The sequence below is a fragment of the Caretta caretta genome, chromosome 1 (genome assembly GCF_965140235.1).
Source record: "Caretta caretta isolate rCarCar2 chromosome 1, rCarCar1.hap1, whole genome shotgun sequence".
NCBI classification, from domain to species: domain Eukaryota; kingdom Metazoa; phylum Chordata; order Testudines; family Cheloniidae; genus Caretta; species Caretta caretta.
The window spans coordinates 282,773,166-282,786,550 of NC_134206.1; the positions used below are offsets into that span (position 1 = coordinate 282,773,166).

Sequence of the window (13,385 nt, forward strand, 5' to 3'; positions counted from 1 at the left end):
TTGCCTGCTTCTGGACCCATGTGCACTGGTTGTTTAGTTAACATGGAGGGTCGGATAAATGGAGTTCTACTGTAGTTCCCTATGATGGTATTTTACTCTGTGTACATGTGTGGAATTTCTCTTATCAGTAAAAGAGCTGCACAACTAGGAAGGGCAGAAAATTAAAGATAAATACTACTCTAAGGATTTGTGAGATATTTTTCTTACAGATATTACATGGTTCATAGATTCAGTGGAGCCACTGTGATTATTTGGTCAAAACTCCTCTTTGAAACAGACCATAGAGCATTCCTGAATTAATTTGTGAGCTAGAACATCTTTTAGTGAAATATCCAATTTTGATTTTAAAATTCCCAGTGATGTAGAATCTTCCCCAACCCATGGTAAGTTGTACCAGTCGTTAATTACCCTCTCTGTTAACAATTTGTACCTTATTTCTAGTCTGAATTTGTCTTGCTTCAACTTCCTGTCATTGGATCTTATTATGCCTTTGTCTGCTAGACCGAAGAGTCCTCTATCAAATATTTGTTCTGCATGATCCAGTCACCCCTTAACCTTCTTGTGGTTAAACTAAACAGATGGCGCTCCTGAAGTCTATCACTATAAGTCATGTTCTTCAATCCTTTAATCATTCTTGTGGCTCTTCTCTGAACCCTCTCCAATTTATCAACATCCTCCATGTTGAACTGTGGACACCAGAACTGGACACAGTACTCCAATGATGGTCATACCAGTACCAAATACAGAAATAATATAGTTTCCCTACTCCCACTCAATACTTTTGTTTATATATCCTAGGATTGAATTAGTCCCTTTTGGCCATGGTGTTACACTGGGAGCTCATGTTTAAACATAAGCAGATACAACAAATAGAAGCACTTTGTTATTTCAGTGAGTCTGCCTATAGATTTAGATATAGATTTAGTGTTATGCAATGCCTTACTTTCAGTTAGGTACCTTTATCAAAACATTTATGGAGATTAACCAGCTTCAGAAAAGTGAAAGGCATCATACAGATGTATCCCTTACTCTGTTAAACAAAATTCCTCTCCACTGGGTCAAAATGCAGACTATAATAAAGTGCCTATTTAGAAGATTTAAACCTTTGAGGGCATTTCAGTTCTCTTTACAGGATACAGAAACAGATAAAACTATAGAGCACTTTATTCCTAGACATATCATGAACTTTGCAAATGGAATCCATCCCAATGCCCTTTTTGCTTTCTAACCCTCACTCACTGGTGATTATATTGGAAGCTACAATGCTACAGCATGTGGAGGAGAGACATCGAGAATTTAATATTTTCTACTGACTTGCCCTTTGGTTTCATAAGAATCAACCCTGATCTTCTAATTACACACATTCACCTGTCAGTTTTCAGTGTAATTATACTTCACACTTCAGAGCTGTGATTGACTGCAAATGTTCAGTTCCACTTACAGCCAATAAATAATCATTCCTACAACATGCGAACTCCTGACACTCAAAAATATGCAAAACAAAAAACAAAAACAAAAAAACCCTGACAAAAAACCCCACTGAGTTCATCAGATGAAAGGTCCTACAAAATACTTAATAATTAGTCACAGTCTCTAAATATTCAAAGCATTGCACAGAGAGTTGTTTACAGAAATCTAATTACACCCCCATACAGACCTATGGTCACATGGCTGGTTTTCTGGCTCTCAGGAACCTATAAGGAAAAATAAAGCTTAACCAATGTCATTGGCTTCTTTTTAAGTTCAGTCTTCATGTTATTGATTCAAATAAAACTGAAGCTTAAAAGAACATTTAAGAGGTGCAAAACCACATTAAATAAAAGAGACGGCAAAGTATACCAAAAGAAATCCAAATTTAAATCAGAAACCCACAAAAGCCAAGTGTTCAGATGGAAGGCTCAAATTCTAGTCTTCAATCATGCTATTGTACCTAAGTGTTGTTCAATATTCAATATGTTCAATATTCTGAAAACTTCGTATAAAGAATGCTCTAATCTGCCATACTTCTGCACTATAAAGAATTAAAATAGATTACACATATAAACCAACTCCTGCAGTATAGCCATCTAGCTATGTTTTCATCTCATGCTCATCAACAGGCTATCTGAGCACCCTTTGTGGGGTTTCACCATACTCTTAACACAGAGTTTTGTGCCTAAAGTCCTAGTGAAGGGGAAACGTCAAAGTTCTGTTTCATAAGCAGTGCACTCATAAGTCTGAGCATGAAATTCTGGCCCCCCAAAATTAATGGGAGTTTTGCCATTGACTTCAGTAGAGCCAGGATTCCTCCTTGGATGCTTAGCCAAAAAAATATTATCACAGTCTTCTGAAGCACTTGAGTTACCTGGATGTACAAGATACCATATTGTATGTTGTCACTTTCACTTCTAGCCATAGCCAAAGTTAGCATATCTATGTGAAGTACATGGATGTAAAAATGTTTGAAATAGTTCTCCAAACATTTTTAGACCCCAAAATCCAGTAGGTGTTATTAAAAAGTGAAGTATTTGGACCACATCGTCAACTACGCCAATTTACACCATGTAAGGATCTGACTGCTTATCACAGAAGGTCCAAAGACCTTACAGGTTCAAAGGGAGGCCCCAGGTTCATGTGTAAAAATGAAGTATACCTACGCACCTACATCTTCCATACACCGTTGCTGATACTGTATATATAAACCTGGGTGATTGCTCCTGCAAAAAGCTACTTTAGGGTCCTGAGGAGAAGTACTGAGCCAGAACAGCAGAAGTGACCAAAGTGTCAAAAGTACCACTGATCTGGTAAGATCTCCGCCATTCAAGATAGCAGGGATCTTATGCTATCAACATGTGAGATCTTGGTATGATCAAGTCCAAACTTGAGCCTTACCTTTGACTGACTCTGAACCACAACAGTGAAACTAATCCATATCCAAACACTGGGCCAGAACCTCAGGTAAGGTAAATCAGTGTAGTCCCATTGATTTCAATGGAGCCATACTGATTAATACCAACTGAGGATCTGGCCCATGCCTCCTCAAACCATGGCATGACTGTTTTAAATACTCCTATGACACCAGAAAGCTGGCAAATAATGTATATGTTTATTTAAAAAGAAAAGTGGTACTAGTCAATTGTAACTGAGATCTTGTGTACTAAGTTTTAGGTCAGAGCAAATTTTTATAGGTAAGTTACATAAAAAGTAAGAAGATTCAGTTTATATTGCTATGAACATGGTCAAAAGCCCTTACACGGAGGGGAATTAATGAACTCTGCTGAAATAAAAAGACTTTGTGATAACTTGTCTGTGACATTAGCAGATTAACTCAGTTTAGATATATCTTAGTTATATTTCCCACGGTGGGGTCATACATTGTAATATAGTTCCTTAGTGTTTAAATCCAAGTCCAAAAGACTCACACAAGCATTTGATGAAAACTGGCATTTAATACAAGCCAGTTAGGACATACTGTAAAAGAAAACCATTTCAAAACAACTTTTTGTTTGCTTGTAAAGTTTGAACTTGTGTCTTTGCCGTTCACCTAAATATCATGCTTTTTATCTGCTATTTTTAAATATGCTAAGCATTCGAGACATTCCCAGTATTCATAACAATGCTACTTTTTTTTTTTGCGATACAAGATCATAAAGATACACCACTATATAGCAGACATATTTACTATAATCCTTCTGCTACTATATTGGGAGAAATGTATTCACTGCTGTGACCAACAGGTGCTTTCTAAAATACTTGCCATAGTTCTTCTATATGTTCATGATCGACTTTAAGTGTATTTTAATATACTACACTATATAGGGTGAGTGTTTTCTCTATCTTCACTGAAACTGATACATGATTTTTTTTATTAAATAGCTGCTGATTTATTCTTGGGATTAAATGTGTTCAAATGACAAGCAACTCGAAAACCTAAACAAAAGGGCTAACGAGTGCATGTGCTTCCTCTTTACTGATTAGTGCACTGTTTTTTAGCACATGATACCCAGGATGTGTTCCTGCTGAGCATTTTCTTTTATGACATCACACAATCAGATGTGAGCAATTCAACGGAATATGTAGCTCACAGTCTGGTGCGAATGAATAACTCCGAGTCGTTTTGTGAAGATAAATTGTCAAAAACTTTGTGGTTCTTTTAATGTTCTCTGATCTCATATGGTTGCAAAGAGGACTGCTTGCTTCAGTGCAGAATAAAGGGTTCCAGGAAAAAAAAACTAAAGCAGGACTATAATTGTATCAGCCAAGTCATGATTAAAAATGGCAAAAATGAAATTGAGAGAACTAAAAATTCAATACTTCCTTCCTCACAAAAATGAGTTTGCCTACATGTTTGTGCCTGTTGTATACACATATATATTATTATAGATGGAGCTGGCAGCAAAAGCTACAGCCAAGTTTCCTAATATTTTCCATTATAATGCTGTTGTCAGGTGCTTATAATTTTGAGAAACTTTAGCCATTTGGCCTGAAATTTCCCATGCTGGTTGCCTGCCTCAGACTGATTTCTTTTTTCTTTTCTTTTCTTTTTTCTGGGTGTGGAAAGTTTCAGCAAAAACATCATAGATTAGATAAGGATTGGAGAAAAAATACATTGTTGTTGCCGATGTTTAAACTTTCTGACAGCTATTTCACTAAGAACCTTAGTGCCGGCCTGCTTTGGAACAGGAACTGACCTGGGATCAACAGGGAGATCAACCTAGGATTAGAGAGTTGTTTTTTGCTGTCCCCATTAAAAGCCACCAAAATTTGGTCGGGTTATATGACTTTGAAAATCAGTTTGTACAAGTGCAGTAGATACTTGTCAGAGGCTGGCAGCTAAATTCTCTAAACAATCTGTCAGCACTAAGCATGCTCTAGCCTGCAATGGCTCTTCCTCATAGCTGGAGAATTCTGGAATTGAGAGCAGGGAACTAGTCCTTCCTGTGCGCTCAATGCTACTGCTGCTGGTGTCCAGGAAAAGAAGCCTATATAACCACTAGGTCAGATGACCCCCAGAATCTGGTAGAGAACTCATATTTTGATTCATAACATTTCTCTGTTGTAAGCACGTATCTGTGAAACCCATTGGCAAGCAGGTATCTGTCTCACATATACCCCCCTTCTAGTGGCTGGTCCACATAGAGAATACCAGTCACCCTGTTAGAGGTGTGTGCTGTGGCTCTTAAGGTTCCTACCTTGCTGATGAACCCTGTGGGCACCAATATGGTTCCACATGGTGGAATGTCGTCTTCTTTTTTAAACACACAAAAACTACATTAAGAGAATGTTAAGGTTACTAAGTCAAGCACTAAGAACTTAAGAAATGCCAGACTTAACACTGCCTATGCCATTTGAATTTTGCTTCCTTGTGCATATGCTTTACGATACAGTATTTAAGACCTTTAACCACATTTGAGGAATTGACCCAGGAGCAAGCAGAACAGAAGGTTTAATTTCTAAGATATATACAATTTTGATTGAAAAAGATGTAGAGAAGAAAAAGACTGACATGAAAAAAATGGGAGAGGGATTCTGACAAAGAAATTGATCTGGAAGAGGGGGTCTCTAAATGGGAAAACTGCCCTGGAGTACTAGATTCTATCTCTGCCTCTGAGTGTCACCCTCCCCCCCCCCCCCCAGTCTGATGCTGGTCAAGTCCTTTAACCCAAACTTTTCACAGGTGGCCAATAATTGTTCCTCATTTTCTGAATGCCCAACATGAGATGTTTAGGTCCAGATTTGCATAAGTGATGAGCATTCACAACTGCAACTGAAGCAAGTGAGAGCTGTGCTTTGAACTCATATAAAATTCTATACACATGCTAAGTACTCTGGAAAATCAGGCCCAAGTGTCTCAAACTGGCACCCAAATTAATGGAGACTTTTGCCAATATTGAAAAGCTTCTCATTCTGTGCACTGAATCAGGTAAAGATCATGTGGAAAAATAGTACGTGATCACATAAATTAAGATTGTATCACAGTGCAAATACACATAATGGGGGCATGTAAGATTATTTGGACACCCTGAATTGTGGCATTTCCTGACCTTTGACTTTAGAATGTAAACATTCTTTTAAAATAACAATATTTTGTAAAATATTCACACATCCACATTGTGAAAATGGTACATATAGAGGACTTTAAGTATTTCAATAGCATTGGTGAATTACTATACTAAGTCCGTATTATATTATTCTAAGTATATAATTGGTATTTAATGGAATCAGTCTGTTTCTTTCTGGACAAGCTACACATGTAACTATTTTAATTTTTCTACAGCCCACTAAGCATATCCTTGGTGACTTGATCATTAAAAGGAGACAACAGTGATTTTTGCCAAGCAACTCTGAGTTTAGATTCTTGGCCAAATTGGTAAATGCACTGATGGGTTTAGTGGAGCAATTCAGCCTGATTTAGGTACATAACAGTTTCAGCTATAAGAGAGACAAAAGGCTTCTTTCAGCCCCAATTCTAACTCCCTCTAATTCCCCAGTTTTGTTAGCCAATGTTTCCAATAAATAAACTGGATGACAATATATATCCCTGACAGATTTCCCTTGTAAAGGAAAATACCATAGAGGCTAATGAAACTGTTTTAATTTCTGCCCCATTGTACAGAGTGGACACTCAGTTTTCCAGTATCCTGACTATAGACGATCAAAAGCCTTTTCCTGCCAAGCCGGGGCATGCACAAGGGGGCAGGGGGCAAGCCTCTCAATAATTGACAGGGGCAAAGAGTTCCTCCAGCCCCGGGGGGTTGCAGTGGGGAAATCATTCTCTTCCAGCCCTGGAGTTGCGGTGGGAGCTGACAGCTCCTCTGGCCCTGGGGCCATGGTGCGGGCACAGAACGTGCCCTCCCCCCAAAGCAGTGAAATTTAAATTCCTGTGCATGCCCCTGCAACCAAGTGAGACCAACACATATAGCTTCCACACCTTCTTACCTTCCCTAGTAAATGCAATGCCCTTCTTAGTTTATAGCTGTACAAGTCCATAGACAAAATCATATTGGTTTCAGCGCATACAATTCTGGACTCTATGCTCCTAGCCAGTTCTATAGCTATAGTGTAGAAGTCACTATTTAGAAGAGATGTTGGCTTTTAATAAGTGGAAAGAAGTGCATACTCAGACATTGCAATGACGGAAGTCATATAAGTATGCAGGATAGATAGGAGAAACTGCCCTGCTGTTTGAACAATACTGATATTGTGGCCTTTCTGAGAGAACTTGTGAGTGATTCCTTTTCATGTGCCTCTATCTAGATGCATCTCAAACAGTAAAGATTTCAAAGTTATTTTAAAAACTTACAAGAGACCCATTCAGCCCAGTGGTCTTTGCCCTGCTATGGGAAAACAGATTGCCTTGTTTTGCTTTCCAAAATGGACACTCATAAAACTTCAATGATAATATCTGGGCCTTGAAGAGTAGGTCTTCTGAAAGTGACTGCATAAAAATGGCACCATTTTTCTTGGTGGATCTGTATCTTTTGTGTACCCAGAATCATGCTTCCTTACAGCAGTGACTAAAACACATTTCTACTGCTTTTTTCACTTGTGTTAGCACTGCAGAGCCAGCACAGCGGAGAGAGAGAGAGAGAGAGAGAGAGAGAGAGAGAGAGAGAGCTGGATTCTCGAATTTATTGCATACTTCTACTAAATTCCAATTACAGCCAATTGTGTACATCTGCGCAAATCCAGTGAAAGCATGGGGTTAGTCAAGAAACACCGGGGGCAGAATTAGAAGGCAAGGAGGTTGCACAAGTATAACTGAGGTCAGAAATTGGCCTGTAGAGGAGGCCTCAGGCATAAGAAGGAAGGAACTCAAGTTGGCTTTCAAATTCCCAGACTGAATGTGTAGTCATGGTATTTAGGGAGGAAGTTCCCACTCCTATATTTCTTAAATATAGATTTCTTAAATATATATATATTCTATTGTAATACATATATTCTATTGTAATCTGATTTCAGAATATAAACCATTTCAGAGTATAACACACTTTAATGGAAAAACTGGCTTGGAACTACTCGGATGTGTAAACATCAATATGATATCCAGAATGTATATAACCGATTTCACTGCAATATTTACAGATTTGACCTTTGGTATCCTTAATCCAAATTCCTCATATTTTTAAAAATAAACCATAGTACTTTATTTAGTATCGACTCCTCAAAACCAAAGGTTGAAACACAGAGAAGTCCCAGCTTCTCAGCATTTCACACCAGTGTGTGCACGATGGCAGTATATGGGTGTCATGCTATCCATTCCTCACTGTGCAGATTCTGTTTTCCTTCACTGGGCAGGGGCACAGGCGATACAATTTGGAGGTTGAATTTTGCCTGTAAATTCAATGAGGAAAATACAGAATATTTGTTGAGTCCTCTCCCCCAGAAAGAAAAAAAAAAAGTTTCCTCATCTATAATTTTTATTTCTCAGAGTGGAGGGTATCACTGGGTTTGGACACAACTCATAGGTTTTAGTTGCTAAATTCACCATAAGGAAGGCAATCCAAGCTTTCTACGCCCATCCCTTCCTTTCTCCTTTCATATAGTCAAAGACTTTTAAGTTAAAAAGGGACCATTATGATCATCTAGTCTGACTTCCTGCATGACACAGGCCATAGAATTTCACTTAGTAATTCCTGAATCAAATCCATAGCTTCTGTTGGATCTAGAACATATAATTTAGAAATACATCCACTCTTGACTTAAAGACTTGAACTGATGGTGAAGCCACCATATCCTTACAAATTGTTCCAGTGGTTAATTACTCTCATTGTTAACCATTTGCACCTTATTTCCAGTCTGAATTTTTCTAGCTTCAACTTACAAACTGTGTCTATTGTTATGCTTAGCCTGTAGATTAGAAATCCTCCATTATCAGAAATAGTTTCTTATTTAGATACTTACAGACCATGATCAAGTTACCTTTTAATGTTCTCTTTGATCAGCTAAATAGATTGAGCTTCTTTAGTCTCTTAATATAAGGCTTGTTTTCCAGACCTCAAGTAATTCTTGCAGCTCTTTTATGAAACCTTTCCAATTTGTCACCATCCTTTTTAAAGTGTGGACAGTCAGGCAGGCACACTTGCAAATAAAAACAACGATGGTTGATCTAGCTTCAGGCATACCAGCCTTGCTAGTGTCCATTCAATGAGATCCACAGAGTTTCATGTGGAACTCTAGGGACCACACTCGAACCATCAAGTTTTCACAAAGTATATAATCCCTGTTATATGAAGGAAAATATTCTCTGTACAGTCACTTTCATGAATATGGATTAAAAAAGGGGAAAACATTGATTTCTAAAGAACAATTCTAAGTGCAGATGCTTGGCCAAATTGGCAAAAAGCATCAAGTGGCTTGGTGGATTTTGATATACAACTTTACTTTGCAATGTCTAGCCATCATGTCTCCAATAGCAGGGATTCACCAGTGCTTTAAAGCCAAACCCAATGTTCCTAATTTGAGAAAAAACTGCTCCCTCTTTTGGACAGGGATAGGCATACCATTCTGTTCATTCAAGGAAGGAGAAGGGCAAGTGCCATTCTTAAGTGCAAAATTCTGGTATCTCCTGTTGTTCTAAATCTGGTAGATAAATCTAGATGAAAGAGAAAACCCCTTGGTGGATGGCTGAACAAAGGTGTCCTAGTTTAGTTCCCACTTGTCAATTGACAGCATCCGTGAGCCCTGAAGTTTGTGGTGATCATTACGTATGTGACTCTGATATGGAGGCCCTGCTTTTCTAGAACGCTTTTAGTGGCTTTGTGGTTTGGATTAGTGTTCTTTGTTTCTCCCAGCAATTTTTGTGTATTCAGCAATGAACATTTGTCACCCTCAATGTGAATGTGCTCCTGGGACTTTTGTGAAGAAGACTTTGATTATATTAGTGACTGTTTTGAAGGCATCATCAAAGTCTGATAAAAATTTAGTGCCATTGTTCAGGTAGAAGAATTGAAAGATTTAGGGGTGCCCCACTGGCCACAGGCTTACTATGTGCACATTGCCAACATGAGAATGAACTGTAGACACTGAAAAGGAAGTATTTGGGTAGATCACTGCAAGGAAACAATTAAAAACTAGATTTTTAGGAACTAAAATTATGGGTGAATTACCAACTAAGGTGTCTTAAAAGTCATCTCCGAAACAGACAAGAGTCAGAGAGAGCACTAAGAAGGTATTTTGTTTGTTGTTGGTTAATTATGAATCAGTGCTGGCAACGTGACTGGATTATCTATAGAGAGAATGCGCTCACTACAGCTTTCCATCCAGTGTGCTTTGTCCACCTGTCTGAAATAAAAGGGGCATGGCCCCTTTAAGAGATTCCCCCTACAATGTGGGGCAGGGGTTGGGGGAAAGTTTACAGGGACAGACAGGAAGAGCTGGAAGCAGTTAGTGGCCAGGTCAGGAGCAAGTCACTGTGCTGTCCTTCATGCTGACAAGAGGTGGGGTGGTATTTATACCCCATGCAGCCCTGGAGAAGCCCTTTTTAACTGGTATTGGGCTGACACCACCCACAAACTTGGCAAAAGGACCAGGTTTCCTCATGATCCACTGCAAGCATTTTGCTAGTTGCACTTTTCTTTGGGGGCTGGGAAAAAAATTTTCCCTCACTTCCAGATTGGTTGAGGCAGGGTGAGGGGTTTTGCCTTCCCCACGGTGAGTCTGGAACGTGGTGGGGTGGAGCAGTGGGGTTAAGGTTATAAAGTCACAATTTAGTATGTAAAACTTGTGGCGGATGTCCAGTGCAGGTACTCACTATGGAAGGGATATGGTTATCAGATAGAATTGATTGATGAAGGATTTGAAGGAAAGCATCCCTTAAGGGAGCTGATTAAGGGAGCCTGGGGTCCTATGTCTCATACAGCAGGGAGCCAACTTCCCTCCTTTTCCTAGCCTCTGTTAAGGGAGATGAAGTAGTAGGGTTTGGGGTTCCCACATGTGGACCAGTGGGGAGCATCAGCTGATGCTCCCCTTCTTTTACAGCTCCCTTTCACCCCATACAAGAAGAGGTGTCAGGTTCCCAGCCACGGTATAGCTGGAATTTCAATGGGGATTATATTCAAATGATTAAGGAAATGATGATGACCTGCACTTTACAATTTATTGCCGGGTACTCCCAGATATTTTACATGAATAAAGTTGCAGCCTAATTAACCCACATCCATTGCCTGCTGTGTTTTTTCGGTCGTGGCAGGACAAGTTACGTTTTCAGCAGCAGGACACCCAGGTAAATGCCCTCTTTCTTCACATAAGCTAGAGGTGGAGCAAAGATAGCTTTATTCCTGAAGGCTGCCAATGTCCCCAATGGACTTTTCCAGCACTGTGAAGTCCTGAGGCATAAGTATGTCCTGCCCATGACCTTTTGACTGCAACCAGGAGTGGGATGAGACACTGGGCCACTACAACACACAAAGATTCCCTCTACACAGGAGGAACATTAAGTGGCCCAGAACTACTAGGTTTCTAGCTACTTTGTGGTGCCAAAGAAGAAGCACAAAGCAGCCACTGTCGATCCATGCATCGGCATTTACGTACTTAACTTTTATTGTTTTATTTTACATCACATTCCACTTTTATTGTTTTATTTTTATTGTTTTATTTTACATTTTCAGTCAGAACACTTTGTCCTGGGGCACTTTTATTGAAAATGTCATAGAAAGAGAATGCAATCTTAGCACATTTGGGGGGAGTTCTATGGCCTGTATTATATAGGCACTCAGACTAGATGATCACAATGGTTCCTTCTGGCCTGGGAACCTATGAATCTAGCAATATGAATTATTAAGCAAATTAAGGAGAAAAGTGGAGAGCTACCCCGCTGGGAGAGTTACAAGTTTACTGGGGTGTAGGAGGGGAGAAAGCAAAGGCAAACAGTGATCATCCTATGAAGTAAAAGAAACAGCAAAGTGATGCCAGGAAAGCAAGCATATGGCAAACAGCTATGGAAAAGGAAGCAGCTAGATTCAGTAGCTAGGGCACAGTACAAGCTACAAGTACTCAGGAGACTCAGGTGCTATTACCAGCTCTCCCATTACTGTATTCCGTTGGGCAAACCTCTTAACATCTCACAACCTCCATTTTCCCATCTGCAAAACTGAAGAAAATGATGCTTCCCAACCCTGGTGGGCTGCTTTAAGATCTACAGGTCTAAAATGCTATTAAAACGCTAACAAGGGAGCCAGCATGGCCTAGCACACAGAGTTCAATTCCCAGCCCCCGTGTGACCTTGGGCAAGTCTTTACTTCTCCACAGTTTTGTTTTTCCTCCTGCCCTGAACATGTGTCTTGGCTCATCAGGACAGTGATTGACTTTTACGACTCGTCTGCATAGTGCCTAGCACAATGGGGCTCCAGTCTCAGCTGGTACCTCTACTTTTTGCTGTAATACAAGCAATGAATAATAATAACTCTGTGTGTGTGTGTGTGTGTGTGTGTGTGTGTGTGTGTGTGTGTGTGTGTGTGTTGTTATACAAAGTTAGAAAGCAGAGATAACACTAGATGATACTGTTAATGATTTTGGTTTCTGTCAAAGTTTAAAAAACAACCACATCATTACTTAGTTTCATTTTACCTAAAAATCTCTCCTTATTCTTTTTCCAGTTTACAAAAAAAAAAACCTTGCCTAAAAATAGGTGACTAAATGTAAACACTCTTGATAATCTCCAATTTCCACTTTCTTGTCCAGTTTCAGTAGTTTGCTAGTACGCAACCTCACCAAAAGACGTACCCAAATCTTCTCACTCCCAAAGCTTTGCCAGCAGCGAACGTGTGTAAATTATTCACATATTATTTGAATGTGAAGAAGCAGCTACAATTCCTTGGAATTGGTCTAGTGGAGCAGTTCAAAGACAGTGCAGTGTTGATATCAAATGATTGCCACAGATGAGAGGTGATGTAACTGAAAATCAGATTTTGTACCTGTCATTTCCACAACCTGCTAATGAAGTTCTCTTGTATTAAGCCTGGAGTTTACTAACCAATCAAGACAGCAAAAAATGAACAAGCGTCCATCTGAATCACAGTCAATTAAGGCTAGCTGCCAGAGAGTATTAACCTGCCTTTAGCTGGCAGCCAGTTATAGCTCAGAGAGCTATATGCCCAACATGCATATTTCTGAAAATATTGGAGTCAGTGTGTTTAAATGGACTTCAGAGTGGGTAAGCCAGAAGGCTATTTATATTCAAAAATAAGTTGGCAAGGCCTGTATTTCAAACCAGCTGTCCAGACACAAAGGTTCCCCTTAAAATTTGTTCTTGAGTTTATTGCCTTTCAAACTGAAGTTAAATGAAATTATCTGGATATTCAGGAGAATATCAGGTTTGTTACAGCAGTTCACTATGTTAACTGGGACTCACGAAATTTTGTTGCTCAGCTAACTCAAGACCCTGAGCTAGTTTGTACCAAAGTGAA

The 13,385-nt window shown here is 39.4% G+C and overlaps 1 protein-coding gene across 9 annotated transcripts in view; it reads right to left on the reverse strand.

Annotated features, from left to right (window-relative positions):
• NAV3 (neuron navigator 3) overlaps positions 1–13,385 on the reverse strand; it is a 778,536-nt gene that overhangs the window by 242,534 nt on the left and 522,617 nt on the right. The gene's annotated exons all lie outside the window — the stretch shown is intronic.